Genomic DNA, 14,644 nt, shown 5'->3' on the forward strand with positions numbered 1-14,644 from the left:
TGTGTAAGTGTATCATAAACTATATCTATTATAGTTTATCAAATAATGGTAGTAGTGAACATAAACTATACTTACATTAGTTTATCAAAATGTTTGTATGCAATGGATATAACTTTGTTTATTATAATTAATTACCATGTTTGTGGAGGTAAAAATCCATTTGTTTTCTGATGTATGTCTATTTATCAAGACAAAATGACATATAATATAATACATATATGCACATGATGATACACACCTTGCTCAACGAGTTACAAGGTGTAAATGAAACTGAAAACATTGTTCTAGTATTAACATTTCTATTCCTGTTCTTAGAAGATTTATAGAAACATCATCACAGGTCCAAATTAGATTCCGTAAATTCTGAGAGTTTGGAAAATGTGTCTAGTTTGTTCATAAATTTTATTATGATTTTTAGTGACCTCTCACTTGTGTGAAAAAGTCCATATTCACAGACTGGTCCGTATTTGTTCTTGTAATGATAGGCAGTTTTGTAAAAATCACCATAATTTGTAGAAAAATCGTATGAAGATGTGCAAGTAGTCATTTTGAAGGTATCAACCTGAAATATTTTCATCTAATACAGTTGTGAAAACGAAAATGTTTAAGTTGGCAAAAACAGTCCGTGAATGGAGTTAAAATTTTCTGATGAAAGCTGTTGTTTGAGTTTAGTTAAGTTCTTGGTGTTTTAACTTGTATTCCCCCCCTTAAAACTTGAGAAAACTTGAAAAGATAGGGGTATGAAACTCACCTTGTGTGATTTTAGTGGGTGGATGTTGAAGAAAGCTAGTGTTCAACTCAAGAACACTTAGAAGATTGCTTGAAGATTCGAAGAACTAACACAAATATTGAAGAAAGGTAGTGTTCAACTCAAGAACACTTAGAAGATTGCTTGAAGATTCGAAGAACTAACCCAAATATGATGAAGTTTGTGTAAGCAACCTATGATTTGAGTAGAAAGAGGTGGAATAATCATATGAAGGATAATAATACTTACCAAAAGTAGAAGAAAAGCTTGGAGAATAGCCTTGAATCTCGAAATTTAGAGAGAGAAAGTGAGAGAGAATGAAGTTTGTTCTTTGGTGGAAAATGAGAGAAATGTGAGGAGAGAGGGGAGTTTTCCAGCCTTTGATCAAGGATGTGGCTGGAAAAATGATGGAAAGAGTACAATGAAAGGACTAAGTATGGTGGAAGGACAAGGGCTGGTCATGGAGTGGGCATGGGTGGTTGCTTGTGTCATACACTAAAGTAAGGTCAACACTCCACCTATAATATCCCACCCACTCTTCTTGGATAAGGATTATACCCCAAAAACGTGATTAATTATGAAGTATGGGGTTCTATATGTTAAAATATGATTTTGGGTGAAAATCCTGCGTTAAAATCACGAAAAACGGGCTTAAAACGCTAAAAATATTGAAAACTGGGCAAAAATTGCGAATTTCTGAAATTCAGGGCCGGAGGTTCGGTCCCAGCTCTTAGAACCGAAAGTGGATGAGGAACCGAGAGTAGGGTTCGGCTGAGTAGTGTCGCATCTCAGACCGAAGGTGGAGTCCTCTCGGACCGAAGGTGGCCTCTCGGACCGAAGGTTACTTTCGGTTCAAGAGATGGTTTCGGTTCAGGAGGTTTCGGTTCCCAAGTAGGTTCGGCTCCTAAGAAGGTTCGGTTCCTAAGAAGGTTCGGCTCCTAAGAAGGTTCGGTTCCTAAGAAGGTTCGGCTCCTAGGAAGGTTCGGTTCCTAGGAAGGTTCGGTTCCTAAGAAGGTTCGGCTCCTTAAGAGGGTTTTTCGCGTAAACTTCCGTTTTCGAGCGGTTTTCGATTAAATTAAGGGTCGGGATGCCCCGGGTGATTATAAGAAGTTGAGAGAGATTTGGGAGAGATTTCACATACTTGGAGAGATTTCTCATTCAGAGAGAGATTTGGGAGAGATTTCACATAGTTGGAGAGATTTCTCATTCAGAGAGAGATTTGGGAGAGATTTCACATACTTGGGAGAGATTTCTCATTCAGAGAGAGATTTGGGAGAGATTTCACATACTTAGAGAGATTTGGGAGAGATTTCACATACTTGGAGAGATTTGGGAGAGATTTGACATACTTAGAGAGATTTGGGAGAGATTTCACATACTTGGAGAGATTTGGGAGATATTTGACATACTTAGAGAGATTTGGGAGAGATTTGGGATGGAGAGAGATAGTGAAAGAGATTGGGAGAGACTTCTTTTGTGACCTTTTTGAGTGTTTGGCTTTGTAACGGAAGGTCCGTAAACCCCGTTAAGCCATGTTTAAGAGTATTACACACCCCCGAAGGGTATGTAATAGTGTTTTATCGCTTTGCTACCTCACTTACCCCGATTAGGGTTCAAGAAATCTAAAAAATACGAACTTTTCCAGTGATGATTTCTTATTAAAATAGTAAGTTGTACAGTATTTACATAAAGTAAACCCTAGTATACAAGGGTTAGTAGAGTTGACCGGGTTGACTTGTTGACCTTATTTGACTTTGACTTGACTAGAATTTGACGGTTGTCACAGTTTATATGCAGCTTTTCTTATTTCTTCATGAAATGAAATGAGTGAGCAGTGGTGCATTAGCTTCTGCATCTTTGTTTCTGATGCTTCTGGTTATCTTCCATTTTTTTTCTTTGGTGTAAATGGCTCTCAAACTTTTAACTATTGTTTTTCGTTTTTATTGGTGCCTTTCCCCATTGACTCTAATTTTCCGGTTACCTATTTTTGCCAATGGTACCCCTTTGCTCCAATTATCTTTCCCTTCTTGTTGGTCGTTCTCAACGAGTACTCAGATCCCTTCTTTAGTCTGTATTCCTGTCAGTTTGTTTTGTTTTTCCTTCATGGTTCTCAAGCCCTCATGATCGTTGTTCGTCATTATCGTTATTGTCCATTTTAACTCTTTCACAACAACTGAGACATCCTACTCTCTTACTTGCCATGATGTCACCTCTGTTAGTGCCCTCACTACTTCCTGCAAACTACTGCTTGCATCCGGGCTTACTATGCTAGGCTCTGCACTCTTACTTTCTTCATTCCCGCGTCATTTTTCTTCATTGTAGTTATTGATGTCATGTTTTCTTCTTGGAATGTGATGTTGCTAAATCTGTTAGCCGTTTTGTTCTTGTTATGATCTTTCTCTATTTTCCCATCTCTTTTCTTTTTTTGGTATTATGCCTACTCCCGACGTGGTATGAAACTTGACTACTCCATGAATTGTTGACACTATGATTCTGAATTTATGCATTGCCGTTCTTCCAAATATTATGTCGTATGGCGATGACGCATTGATAATCTCAAACTTGATCGATTTAGTACCATTCCTGTTGTTATTGTAGTCTACTAGGGTGAGTAGAAACGTGATCATTCCTTCTGGTCACACATTGTGTCCAGCGAAGCTGGTTAAATGTGTCTTGGGTCGTTCTATTTTCTTTTGTACCTGGCTCAACAGTTGCTTGTAGAAATTTTTATACATGACATCTGTCGAGCTGCCGCTGTCAATGTAGATGTCATTCACGTAGTTATTTCCTATGAATCCTCTGATTACGATGGGCTCATTTTTTCTATGATTACTGTTGTTCTAATCTGATTCTTCAAATGTGAATCTGTAAGCCTCCTACTCATGTTCTGCTTCTGATTACTCTGGTTGTCTGTGTTGGATTAGTGTCTAAGTCCATAACTATTTTGGTATGTACTTGACCCGATTATGAGCATGGTCCTTTTGGGTTGCCTTCACCATAGCAATATGTAGGATGAATTAAGGAGAGAAAGGTTTAATTATGATTTATTAATATATTATGAGAATAATATATTAAAGGAGAAATCATATTGTTTAATTAATATTAGTCAAGAATTAATTAAGAATTAATTATGTGGCTAAAAGAGATTAATTAAACGTGGGGGACTGGAATTGTAATTATAGGATAATTGCAATTGGGCTATGGATCACCTTGGAATAATAGGTTGGACGAATTCTATGGGGAATCCCATTAGAAATCGTCCAAGGCATGTTCCAGAAGGGGTCCATGGGCTGCTTAGGGCTTAAGCAGTCAAATTAGGGTTTCCTTGTTGGATAACCCTAATAGCCTAAGTATATAAGGAACCCTTGGGCACCAAAAACGTGGCTAACACTTGGATTAGGGTTTCTAGCCGTTTTTGGTGCTTCCTCTCTCTTCTCTCCTTCATCCAATTGCTTAGTGGTGTTTGTGACTCCATTAGAGGTGCAACACTTGAGGCACTAAGCTTTCTGAAGCCAATCAAAGCAAGGAATTGATTGTTATTACTATATAACAATCAAAGGTAATTACTAAACCGTTATTTCAGTTCTTATATGATAGATCTAGGGTTTATAGCTTTGGGTATTCAATTGCATGTTCATTAGACAAACTAGATGCAAAAGCTATTAGGGTTTGCATGTACACCATAGGAATGATGTATTGCTCGAAACCCATCAGTGGTATCAGAGCCTAGGGCTGTTTGTTAGTGAATTTGATGCTTGATTGATCGATTTTTGCATGAAAAACAAAGTTTTTTGCCCTCTGCCTTACTGACTCGGCGAGTCAATGGATGAACTCGGCGAGTCAGACCGACTCGGCGAGTCCAGTCCCTGACTCGGCGAGTCCATGGATCTGGCAGCCTGTTTTTGCGATTTTCTTGCTTGTTTTGGCTGTGGATAATTACCTAAAACGTTTTTTATTAATAAAATCCGATTTTTATCAATATTTGGAGATTATCCTTGCCAAAATAGAAGATAATTGTCAAAATTTAGATAATCTTTTGTTTTATTAGATAAAAATTGATTATTTGTAATTTAGATTTGAGTTATCTTGTGAAAAAGTTTAAATTTTCCCCTTTAGGTTTTATAGTTTAAATTTGAACTTAAAAGTTTTGTTTTTGAAATTTAAATAGTTAAACCCTAATGTTTTGAAAAGTTTCAAAACTTGTCCTCAAGTTTTGAAATTTAAATTTTTGATTAAAAGTTAAATTTTGAAATATTTAAATTCTAAACCCTAATGTTTTGAAATGTTTCAAAACTTGCCATCAAGTTTTGGAATTTAAAAGTTGATTAAAAGCTTTAATTTTGAAATGTTAAATTCTAAAAACCCTTGTATTTTGAAAAAGTTCAAATTACACCCTTATGGTTTTATTAATTAATTAAAGTGTATAATTAAAAGAGAGTTAATAATTCCATAAAGTTTTGGTTTACATTTAACTAAATTAAAAGTATAATTTATTAAATTAGACCACCTAGTATTTTAAAAGTATAAAATACACCCTTATACTATATGTAACATTAAAAGTCTAATATTATATATGTATGAGTAAACAGTCAGTCTTACCATTAGTAGGCCTCATTCACGAAGCTGGTCTATAAGGGGTGTTTAAGGAAATTGCCTATAAAATGGCGATTGAATGGGTATCCACTCTTACCCACCGCAAACCCCTTCCATTATAAGTATAATGAAGTACAAAGTAACTAAATGCTTTTACAAATTCCCAAATCATAGTTATTTTAGGAAAAATGTGAAATTGTATGCTAATCGATGGAATTACACTTCACACCCTTTCCAAACGTTAGTGGAGCGTGTGTGGTTAACCGGCACACTAATTTGGGGTTGACATTGGTAGTGAAGGGTGGCTCGATGTTTATCATAGATCAATGGAGCGTGTGTGGTTAACCGGCACATTGATTAGGTGATAGTAGCATTGAGTTCATCACGTAGATTCGTATGGTTATTCACACCTTGTTTGTGATCCTCGGCATCCCAGTCGCAAATTTGAAGGGCATAATCGAGATTAAACATGCCATTGAAAAGTTCAATGAATCTCAAAAGATCTAGGAGTTTCAATTCATTTAAAACTTAAAATTCTTTTTCGTTTTCATGGTGGAAATTGGTAAATCGTCATTTACCTACCTTCAAATATTCTGCAACTAGATTACGGCATCCCTCTTCTAGGTTGTAGAGTATTGTGTTGGATCTTAGCCTTGATGTTTCGTTTGGGTGTTACATCAAGGATTCTTATCAACTAACTTGAATTTTCTCCCGTTTTGTAGATGTATAAATCTTACAATGGTTTTCCCAAGTCCCTTGGAACAAGCTTTTCAAATGAAGATGACGTTCCACGATACGATCAAGGATATGAGAGTCATGCTTCACTTCCTCCATCTCCTTCAATTATTCTCCCTAACCTACAAGTTCAAAGGCTTGAAAAGTTCAAGCTCACTCAAGCTCTATTGGCAAGTAAACACGAAGATGGGAAACCTGTGTGTGCACACGTCTTGGAGATGAAGTCACACATTGACAGGTTAAGAATGTTGGGTTTCGAGATTTCAGGTGATTTGGCTGGTGACTGGGTTCTTCAGTCGCTTCCTGAATCATATAGTGAGTTCGTTAGAGAGTACTATATGATGGACCATGACGTGACCCTCATTGATTTGACCTATTTGCTTATAGCTGCTGAATCAACAATGATTTGGCATGATGATCAAGCAAATTTGTCTGGTGAATCAAACTCCCAAACTTCAATGGACATTGAAAATGGTGACATTGGGAATCCAGAAAAGGTAAATTCTGATATAGGTCCTTGTGCCATTCCAAAAGAGTCCACTTGCTTCTATTACCAAGAGAAGGGGCATTGGAGACAAAGCTGCCCTGTTTACCTGAGAGATCTAAGAGATGGGAGAGTCAAGACGTATGGCTCTACTTCAGGTAAAATCCATTAACTAACTCTATAAGTTCCTATTCTTTGATTCTTAATAGGTGATGTGATTACATTTTAAGTTTTGCAGGATCGAAGAAAAGAGAGGAAGCTTAAGGAAGAAGCGTGCTGAATTTGATCATGAAGAAATGGATTTCGATCGCATGGATTCGAAGATCAGATTTTTGAGCTGCTACTCTAGATTTAGGATAGATTGATAAGAAATATGTAATAGCATAGTTTTTCAGTTGAATTGCATTGTAAGGACAAACTTTTCCGCAATAAAATAAATTTTGATTTTGTCTTATTTATTTATCCTTGCAATGGTGTTTATGAAAAATTGATGTTTAATTGTTTCTATTGTTAGCAATAATGGATTTGATTCTTAATTATGTTATTTGTGGAAATGTCGAGAATTTGCCAAATAAGGGAAGATTCTCATCGCCCAAGTTTCAGTTGGACAGAAACTTGGAGTCATGTAACTTGGTTGCGTGATGAATGAGAAACTTCATATTTGGAAATTAGATTAATTCTTTGACAAAGTGTCAAGAGAAGGACTAGGAGATCGGGTACACTAGGTTGTGCATTGATCAAGTCCACCACAAGAGTGATAAATATATTCGTCATGATTTACTAAAGTTTAGTAAATATGGTTATACTTATAAGATTAAGTATAATTCTGAGTCGATTGAAAGAGTTTCAATCAATAGCAGAACGAATAAGAAGAATCAAGTAGGCAGAAAGATAAAAGTTTCTCTATTCTAAGAAGAAGGGAGAGTACCTTTTATTGTGTTTTATGATAAGTCTTAATGATTAAGAACCATATCTCAATTGATCCTCCAAGTGAGTCTTAGTGCATTTGTATGTCTAAGAAGAGGAATCGAGATTTGTAGAAATGGTTAAAATCAAGAAGTCAATCATACTTCGTTCCAATATCAAGTCTTAGAGTTATACTCCAAGATTGTGACTCGAGTGACAAGTCTTAAGTAGGTTTATAACACTCGTCAAATGTGGAATTTGGAAAAGTTTTCTTATTCTTGCACATTTGAAATTGGTAAGTTGTGATGTCTTGGATAAGACAAAGACCAACTAGGACCAATTGTGTGAAGTGTTAAACTTGACAAAAGGCTACACTAACTCTTGAATATTTGTTTGTCAAGAAATGTTTCTTGACAAGAGAATCTTATATGTCAAGGAGTCAGTGGGAGTCTTAATGATCTTGAAAAGTTTCAAGAACAAATCAAGAGTAAACCTAGTTAATCATCACTAGCACACGACTTGAGGTTTATAGCCAATGCGACCTAAATGAGAATTTAAGATCTCATTAATAGGAACTCAACGAGAAAAAGACAGACGAAAACGGAGTCCGTATGTAGAAGTTATGAATTTTACGCGGACATTTAACAGTGTAGTCACCTTCTACTGTTAAATTTAAGATCGGTCGAGAATTAGCCGACGGAGTCAAAAGGAAAGTTGTAGATCTTATTTTTACCTACGCGCGGATATAAAGAACGTCGAAAATGGAGCTCATATGCAAAGGTTATGGATTTTAGAAGTCAGAAGTGTACTGTACGAAAATGGGTGATGTGACACAATCTTGGCCATTGCTTTCTCCCCAAGGCTTGCCACTAGATGGTGACATGTGGCACCAATTTCACCCTATAAATTCAACCCCTTCCACCCTCATTTTCTTCACACATTTCCCATTTTTTCTTCTCTCTACACTCTCTCTAAACCTCCCAAAAAAAACTCCCCTAGCGCTAGAAGAAAGCTCCAGAGCGCTCGACGGCTCCGAGAAGAAGAGCTTTCGGCTCGGAAGTCCTGCCCCTACAGAGCCCGACTTCTAGCCAAACCCCCTCATAGGTAAGATACGCCTACCTAATTTTTAATATAGCTTTTATTAAAATATAGTAACGTTATTAGAACCTTATATGGTTGTTGGATTTTAGAAGTGCTATATGCCAAAATGGTCATGCCCTCCGGTGTTTTATGTCTGGCCCCTGTCTGTACATAGTGGTTGGAAATTATTGTTTAAACGCTTATATAATAACAATAATGCTAAAACTAATAATTAGTCACGATAAATATTAGACTAAAATTTAGCGATAATATTGCTAGGTTTCGTCGAAGGAAAATAGAATCGCTAAAAGTGAAGCGCTGCCCGAGTTTGGAATCATCACTTTAACAAGTGAGTGCATAGTTACTTTCATCTTACACATAGATATAAAGTATTTTATATAAATTACATGTTATGTGTACATATTATTTGACTACTTGTCTTCTATGGTGGATGAACGATTTTATACATGTTTTAAATAATTTAAACTTTATATGTATTTTATATCTACGAATATGTTGGGTAAAACATGGGTAGATGAATGATGAGAGATGAAAGATGATATGAGTGAACATTGGCAGCTATAGACTTAGTGCCTAACAAATAACATCGGCATTTATGGACTTAGTGCCTATCGAATAAACATTGGTAGCTATGGACTTAGTACCTGTTAGATAAACGTCGGTAGCTATGGACTTAGTACTTGTTAAATAAACGTTGGTAGCTATGGATTTAGTACCTATTAGCTGAACACTGGTAGCTATGGATTTAGTACCCGATGAATGAACTTTAGCAGCTATGGAGTTAGTGCTTTACGAACAAGCATTGGCAGCTATGGACTAAGTGCTTATCATATAAACCCTGGAAGCAATGGGCTTCGAAATGAACGAATGCATGATAGATGATTCTTAGGGTAGATCCTTAAAAGTAAGGAAGATAATGGGGATGGGTAATTGCGTTGATTGTTTGATGTTTAAACATAATAATTAAATTATTGTGGATTGAAAAGCCTATGTACTCACCAGGTTTCCCAACCTGACCCGCTCAAGCTTATTTGTATCACATGTGTCGATATGAAGCTACTTTACACTGAGGGATTTAAAAGAGATTAAGATCACTAATGTAAATGAATGTAAGATATGTTTATGCTTATGTTTCTGTATTGACGATGACATCCCAAATGTTTTAAAATGGATAAAAATACATTTTTTCGGAAATGCTTTGATAACGTATTTATCATGTTTTTCTGGGAACAAATTTTGCATCGTTTTTATAAAAAGAGGTACTCTGATTTTTATAAAGCATAAACAAAATCAGACTTTTCTGGCCGTGAAAATGAGGATGTCACACTTATTATGTTTAAAATATGTTTTGTAGCAGCGAAGACTTTCTCGGGACAAAAAGGAAGCATACGAGCAGCTGGAAGTAGGAAACGGGAGCAAAAACAAAAGAAGAAGAAAAAGTAATGAAGACCACGTTGTGGTGATCTCCAACACCACGTGGTAATTGGAAAGTTCGCGACCATCAGAGCTGACTTGGCAGACACGGGATTTACTCGAGGACCACGTCGTGGTGAAGGTCAACCACGATGTGGTGGTCATCTTTAGACAATTGGAAAGTCTCGAACATTAGGTCGAAATCAAGGGGAATGCTATCAGTTTTTATGAGGTGAATTGCGACTAATAACCCTTAGAAACCCAGAAGAAGATCGAAATTCAATTGAAGCTCAAGGATCGAAGAAGATTTAGAAGAATTCAACATTGATGTAGTTGGTTTGCTATTCATATTTATGTCTAGTTCACTTTACATGGATCTATTTTGTTTTTCTACTACAATGAGAGGCTAAACACCTTTTACTTTTGTTTGGTGAAGGTGAACTTCATCCATATGTGTTGATTTCGATATTTGGATAATTATATTTGATTTTACTTGTGTTTGATATTCATAAACCCTAACATGTTTAGTTCTAGTTTATATTGCTTATAAATCAAATTTTGTGTGTTCATTGATTATATTAATTGCATGAATCTATCTCCTTATTGTTTATGATCATTAAATAGTTAGAGCTAGGATTAATCACATCTTAGAGTAAGTAGCTAAAGCTAGTAACTTTAACTGTGTTAGAGAGCATAATTAATCTTAATTTGTGCTTGGTTGCTTGAATTGATCATAGGAAAGTAAGTATTATCATTCATTGTCCAATTGTGCTTAATATTGATTTAGTGTTTAACTATTGCATGATCATTGCTTGTTAATTCATAAATTGGTAGGCCTAGATATTTGATCATAATAGCTAGAAAATTGGTAATCAATATAATCAATTCATTAGAAATCAACCATAGGAGAAAGTGAAATCGGATCTAGGCAGAAGTATTCTTTTAATTCTTAAACTTAACTTGTTTTATTTATTCGATTGCTAGTTGGTAGTTCTGATATTGAAAAATTAGTAAAACCCCCAATCATAGTTTGTTCTTAGTTTAATTAGAAGTAGTTAATTTTATTTAATTGAATCCCGTTCCCTGTGATCGATACCCGACTTACATGAGCTATCCTATAATCTAACTAGGTATGTTGCCTATAAGTGCATAATTAGTGAAAGTTTGTTAGGTTATAAATTTAAGAGTAGTAGGTACTTTTGTGCATATCGAGTAGCATTGTTAAAACGGTGCACAAAGGAATGAAACGACTCGTCTTCACATTGTCTGCATCCCATGATAGCCTGGGCATCCGCCGTGTATCTTCTTTGCTGTACGAAGTGGCCGCCAATCTTTTCTCTCAGCTGATTGAAATCATGTATGCTTTTGAACGGTAAGCTTTTGTACCATAACCGTGGTGGTCCTGAAAAATGTTGTCGGGAAGAAAGTACACCAGTATTTTTCGTCTAGGTAATAAGCATCTATCGTCAGTTTGTTATTTTCGATATGATTGTCTGAGTTGCCCGATCCATCGTACTTTAGTATTTTTGTTATGTTCGCTCATATTGGTAGCTAATATTCTTATATGCTTCTAATCAGAGGTGAGTTGTCTTACCTTAGGAATTGAACATTTTTAATGTGTCTGTTTGGTTCCCTATGTCCATTATTATTCGTTGTCTGCGGTCCCCATTGAATTTGCAACATTATTTTGTTTCCTAGGACTGTTTGTGGAACGTAGGTTTGATAGGATTGCGGCGTCCAAAACGCATGGTAATGTGCATATGGAAATGGAGGTGGTAATGGTATGTACGGTGGTACATTTTGTTGTATCGGGGTTGCTATTGATGCTAGGTGTTGCTGTAACAACGGTGGTAAGACTTGCATCGTAACATAGTTGTTTATGGGAGTGGTTTTGGGTGGTCTTGTTGACATGTTCGGTCTTCTTGTGCTAGAACTACTATATGATGCTACCGTGACCGATGTTTTTCTGGCCTTCTTCCCTTTGCCCGACTATTTCCTATTTGGTTCTCCCTCTTCCTGTATGTGTGCCCGAGATGAAATTGGTTCTACTGCTTAGGATGAGACTATCGTTAGTAGCGCGTCACTTGGTGTTTCCGTTGTAATAAGGGTGAATGATGAGATTAAGTTGATAGGGCTTAAATTTCAGTCTAATACGGGATGTGAAACTTGATGTTTTTCTTGCATGTTTATATACGGACGACGCCAATGTTTCTACGTAGCCTCCTGGATGCTTGGTAGCTGGATGAAGTGATCCTCTTCTAATATGCAATCAAGAAGGCATGTTGTAAATATGGACAAACACTAGGTTAGAAAGCTATCCCGAGGGATGGACCCCCATATTGCACACCAATAACTAAGTTAGATGTCGATTAGAAGGGTATTAAAATTAAATGGGCTTTGGAAACTCTACCTTGCTGGTGAGTATTGGAAGTGTTATATAGAAACGAGATTGTCTGGTTTCTTTCTTTTTTGAACGGGTGTTGTAAATGTCCAGGGGTTGCAAAGGTAGTACCATTCAATATAATAATGTTGACATTTTTAGTGTTTCCTAGGATATTTCCCGAGAATCCAAACATATGATTTCTTTGCTTTAATTTATTACATTCCAGTTTTGCCGGGTCGGTTAACTTTGTTAAGAACTACCGGCCTGCTAAGTATTTCAGCTTGTTGTTTATGATTGGATTGCATTTAATGGTGCTGATTCATCTTTTTTATGTGGGATGATCCCCATACACAATTAAGATTCAACCTCAACCATATATTTCTCATTTGCCGCTCTAACACTCCAGCGTATTGGCGCGTTGGGGGAGTTATAATCATAAACTATTATAGAGCGCCACTTGTTCCTTTTTTCCTGCCACCTTCCCCACCACCACAACCGCCACTGCCATATATGATTAATCACTTTGTGAACAGACATATATGTATAATCATTTATGATTAAACATATATGTATAGACATGTATAATCATACATGACTATACCTCTCCGCTATATAATAATTTATTATTAGACATTATCCCGCCGTACCACTACGTTGGAGCACTGGAGGGGCAAATGAGAAATATTTGGCTGAGGTTGAATCTCAAAATTTCTAATTTTTTCAGAATCTTAAAGGAACCGTCCCCCCTCTTCCCCACCTCTCTCTCTCTCTCTCTCTCTCTCTCTCTATATATATATATATATATATATATATATATATATATATATATATATATATATATATAGAGAGAGAGAGAGAGAGAGAGACTCAAGTTCTTTTGAAAACTTAAGTATTTGTGCGTACTTTAGAACTACAAATCTAAACACAATTTTTCAAACTCAAAACCACAAATATTAACGAAATGCAACGTCTAAACCATATCTAGGCTAAAAAAAGATTTGACATTTGTTTTTAATGCTGAAATTTTTTTGACTGTTGATTCATATATATGCATGCGTGTATATTTATGAATCAACAGTCATATGGACAGCAGACGCATATATGGCTGTTGATTCATATATATGCATACGTGTATATTCAACATCAGTCACGTATTTATCATTACCACTCTAACGCTCCATCATACCGGAAACAACGGGGTATGCCTAATCATAAATGATTATATGACAAATAGGTACAATCATATATGATTATACATGTTTATACGTATATGCCTAATCATAAACGATTATACATATGTGTCTGTTCACAGATTGAGTAATCATATATGATTATGACAGTTGGTGGCAGAAGAGGTATTGGTGGTATAAGTGTCGGAGGTGGCAGTGGTTAGGTCGATTGGTGGCAGAGGTGGTGGTAGTGGTAGTTGTGGTGACAGTTGTGGTGGGGATGATTGCGGAGAAGAAAGGAACATGCGGCGTTATATAATCATTTATGATTATAACTGACCCGCCGCGCCGGTACACTGGAGGGTTAGAGCGGCAGATGTGAAATATATAGTTGAGGTTGAATCTCAAGATCTCTATTTTATTTTGAATCTCTCAACGGAACCTCTCTCTCTCTCTCTCTCTCTCTCTATATATATATATATATATATATATATATATATATATATATATATATATATATATATATATATATATAATCAGCAGTCATTTTGACTGTTGATTTGGAGTTCACAGGTTCGCACACATTTTTACGTTCGCCCAATAACTCAGCTCCATATATATATATATATATATATATATATATATATATATATATATATATATATATATATATATATATATATATATATATATATATAGTGGGGTCGCTAGTTTGCTTCAAAGATCTCATTGTTCAAGGAACCCATGCTTGACAATATCTTTGCGTTTATTTTCGGCTTTTAGCTTTTGGGGACCATTTTTGCCAAAACAATGAAATTGGATCTCACGAGCCATTAGATTTTATAGCATCTTTTTAGTTGTCTTTTACTCGAATCTTACTTTTCAACCATTATTATATATAAAACATCTCATATTTTTTTTAAACAACAAATAATTTAAATATTTTCTCTGTCTGGGATTAAACCCATAACCTCGTAGTTAGCTGCATATAAAACATCTCATATGCAAATAATCTCTATCATGTAAATACTTATAATCATTCATAATCTTCCTTCACATGCGATATAAGAAGATGTACTTTTGGATATGTTATATATAATAAAATGTTGATT

Source organism: Lactuca virosa, chromosome 7, assembly GCF_052849685.1.
Source record: "Lactuca virosa cultivar CGN04683 chromosome 7, Lactuca_virosa_CGN04683_v6, whole genome shotgun sequence".
Classification (NCBI taxonomy): Eukaryota; Viridiplantae; Streptophyta; class Magnoliopsida; order Asterales; family Asteraceae; genus Lactuca; species Lactuca virosa.